The 3,949-nt window shown below is 40.0% G+C and overlaps 1 protein-coding gene across 1 annotated transcript in view; it reads left to right on the plus strand.

Moving 5' to 3' along the window:
• Positions 1-1,097: 1,097 nt before the first annotated feature.
• LOC118740898 (protein bark beetle) overlaps positions 1,098-3,949 on the plus strand; it is a gene marked incomplete in the record, with an annotated part of 99,930 nt that continues 97,078 nt past the window's right edge. Inside the window, 1 exon segment of the mRNA XM_036472635.1 lies at positions 1,098-1,253.

Here is a 3,949-nt window from a genome sequence, read left to right on the forward strand (position 1 = left end):
CAACATATGTTTCTGTGTCAAATTTCAGAACGTTAGCATAAGTGGTTTCAGAGATAAACGATATGAGAATTTCAGTTTTTATGGGCGGTGCCACGCCCACTTTCCCAGTACCTTCCATTTTTCACCGCAAGTAGGGTATTTACATTCTATGCATCTGTGCTAAGTTTCAGTTCCCCAGCATAATTCGTTTTAGAGATATAGTGGTTTTCACATTTTAGCCTATATGTAAGATGCCACGCCCCCTATATATAAGGATTAATATTTCTGGATTAGAGGAAGTTATATCCCTTAAATCGGTGTATGTTTCGATCGATGTTTGAAATCGAGCGAACGGTGCCTTCACAAAAGGGATTGCAAACTTTTCTTGTGGCGTATTTATATATAGATTTGCCCATAGTTTCGCGAATATATTCATTTTTTGTGTGTAAAATTTACTGTCGCACGGTGTAATATCTAACTGATAATTATCAATATCAAAAATTTGGTGCAAAATATGTATGCAAATCTGCAAATGGATTTCAAATAAAATGTTAACCGTAGGGTACTTAAGCGAAATAATACGACTCGTTCACAATTTCGACGAAATTACAAGCCTCTTTAAGATCATGTGAATGCAGCAGCAAGCCCAAAAGTCACAATTGAAATTTAAACCAATGAAACACAGCACACAAAGCTTGAAAGCCAACTCGAGTGTTGCCAACAAGAAAGCTCCAAAGAAACAGGTTAAGACAACGCTGAGGTAAACAAAGTAATGAATTCAAAAGAAACTTGTACGAGGTGCAAAATCCGTTAGCGGCGTGCGAGGCTCACATACGTATGTACACACCAAAGTGCAAGTGGCAAAAAGACTTTAAATGAGCGCGCGCGCATAATAAAGCTCAGCAAAAGCTACTTACCCATGCCCATAAGGAATAGGTGTGTGTGTGTGTGTGTGTGTGTGTGTGCGCGATACAGTGGTGGCAATTGGACGCGACTGTCACCGATACCAACACAACCAGCCAATAGCTAACCGTCCAGATAGCTGTATCGCCTTACCAGGTGTATGCGCGCGACACTCTCAGACCGCCAGTTAGTTTGATTCTTGGTGCTGAGCGGATTGGAAGCGATTTTGGTGGAACGACGGTCGGTTGAACGGCTAAATTGTTACTTATATGTACATATATGTAGGTACTTATTGTGGTCGGTCAAGTTGAGGGGCCGCGCCTATTTTGGCAATTGAAACTGCTCGAAAGCGTGCGAATTTTGCATTGCAGGTGCGTGAAAAGTGCGGTAGCCGATGGATGAAAGTGAAAATTGTGTGAAAAGTCATGAAATTTTTATGGAAATTTTAGTTTTTTTAGCAAAGAAATGTGTGAAAAATTGTGAAAAATATGCAAGCGTGTGTGTGTGTGTGTGTGTGTGTGCGATTTTGCAAAAGTATTAGTGAGTTGTTGGTAGAAACAACTTGTCAGCCAACTGACATCTCTATAGAGCGCATACTACTTAAGATGGCTTGAAGAGAGAAGCTTATTGCCAAGTCTTAAAGTCTTTGGAAAAACAGACATTAATAACAACAACAATAGCAACAACAACATAAACAACTGCAACCAAATTACGAAATATAGGGGACATAACAAAAGTATGAAAAAATATTGAAGTTGGCGTATAAAAATGTGACAAAATATGTAACGAAGTTGGTGGAAGTGGAAGTAGACGAATATGAAATAGCTGAAGACGTGGAAGTGGTGGCAAGAGGTGTTAAATAAAGTTCTGCTAGCCAACTTTATGCGTGCAAAAACAAAAACAAAAATATATTGAAATATAAAGTGAATTATGCAACAACAACAAAAATACAATAAATGAGTAACACCCGCATATGTGATACAATAAAAATAACAACAAAACAAAGAGTGCTGCTATAGTGTCGCGCGTATTAAGCACTGATTCATTATCGAGATCGTCGATAAAAAAAAACTATAAAAAACTGCTAATAATAACTGAAACGAGTTTCTTTCAGCTAACTAACTAAAAGGCAATCAAATGATATAATGATAAAATATACAATGCATAAAGTGGAAAAGAAAACAAGATAAAAGAGGTTTGGGTTATGTTAGGTAGGAATGGCTAGAGAGAGAGGTTCCACCTACACTTAGGCCAAAGGTAGGCTCATTGTGATGTCATATGTATTTTTTATTTTTTTTTCGCTTAAAAGGGTCACGTAAGTACGAATATTTCACAGAAGCAGCGTTAATTTGCAGCTTGTACAGTGATGTTCCTAACATGCAGTTTAAAAGTACTCACTGGTATATATATAATGTTTTTTTCGGGATATGTGTGACAGTCGTAACATTCCTGGCCAATTCCTCGGTTTTGCACATATGACCTTCCTTATCTCGGTGTCCAGATACCCATACGAGTTTTGTTCTATAGGTAAAGCTGCGCCATCTCGATTAGAGATCTGCGGCATTCGGTAGAAAGCTTGAGTTGTCCACGCAAGATTATAGAGCTTTCAGGGCTGCTTGACTTTTTTTCTTTGGGCCATCTTACCAAGCGCCATTTGGCCTCCTAGAAAGCCAGCACTTCCGCATCTACATTGGTCGAGAAGACCCCTCCTCCTAACTTTCCGTAGAGTTTGGAGTCATGAGTATATTTGTTTATATCGTCACGTATGTGGAGAGACCTGGTGTTCCAATCCTGTCGAGTTGGTATGGTAGTTTCATAGTTTTTGTTAGAGGTATTTGATGATAGGCAGTGGTCAGTACTTGCAGGTATCGGTATGGGCGCCATAATTCCTAAAATTTGCATGTGGCCGGATGTACTGTGAGTCCATGAACCTGCTCATCTGAATCCTAAGGGTTAGCCCTCGAGCTATTACGTCAAACGGGGCCGATGTCAGGTAGATGAGTGGCATAGAGCTCTGCTTGTGTAAAGCTCCGCACTCTTTGGTACCCTTTGGAGTTGTTTAAGCGTTGCTGACTTATTGTGGGTAGGCCACCAGACTTAGGCTTCGTAGTCTAAAATAGGATGTACAATGACCGTTTAGATCCAGTAGGGATGTCGGAAAAACATCGATGCATCGAAAATATAGATATTTTGCTTCAATGCAACGAAAATTTTCCATTCGATGTATAAATAGTCGATGTATTCACGCATCAATTTTTTTTTACTGACACTAAAACACGTTTGACCGCCATTTCAGTTTTTCAATTGTGCAAAAAAAGGAGTGAGTTTGACCAAAAATGGATGAAATATTATCTGAAGAACCATTTCGATGCATCAAATCAAATAAATACCTCGATGTATTTTTGCCACTGACATCCCTAAGATCCAGTGAACTATCATAGTCGAGAAGCCGCATGACCAAAGGTGAGCACTACCACAAACAAGCGTGAGCTAAAAGTGAGAATGTGTTAGTGTACCAATCGCTTTTTTTACAAGTGAAGAGCGCTGTTGCGGTTTTTTAATACGCTTCCTTTTGTTGTAATTCTAGAGCAGCTCACTACCGAGAATTACTCCTAGATAATTGATGGTACGTTTGAATTTCAGGCTTGAACCATCGAGTGTGGGGGCGCTAGTACGAGTTGGTAGTTTGCGCCGTCTCGTACAAAGAACTAACTAAGTTTCATATCAGTCGCACAGTTTTTGGTGCAGGAAATAGTTGTAGAGAAGTCTTTTACGAAAATAGACAACAAAGCGGAATGAGCCAGGTCTCCTAAATATCTAGCTTAGTGGGAGTAGAGATATTCGTCATCGACAGCGTTCTGGCGGTGTTGGTAAGAAGGTGCTGTCGGGCTATCGACGATGAGACGTGAGAAAAGTTTCTGAGCACTCTGCATCTCTGCAGTTCCTAAACTTTGGCGTAGATACCAGCTGTTTACTTGCTCCTCACACTGGAAATACGAAGCTCGTCTTGTTTACCCGGAGATAAAGAGCGCCTAATGCGCAACTTCCCTAGCTCAGTGGCATTGTA

The sequence above is a fragment of the Rhagoletis pomonella genome, unplaced genomic scaffold (assembly GCF_013731165.1).
Source record: "Rhagoletis pomonella isolate Grant_MI unplaced genomic scaffold, Rhpom_1.0 Rhpom_scaffold_00006, whole genome shotgun sequence".
NCBI lineage: Eukaryota > Metazoa > Arthropoda > Insecta > Diptera > Tephritidae > Rhagoletis > Rhagoletis pomonella.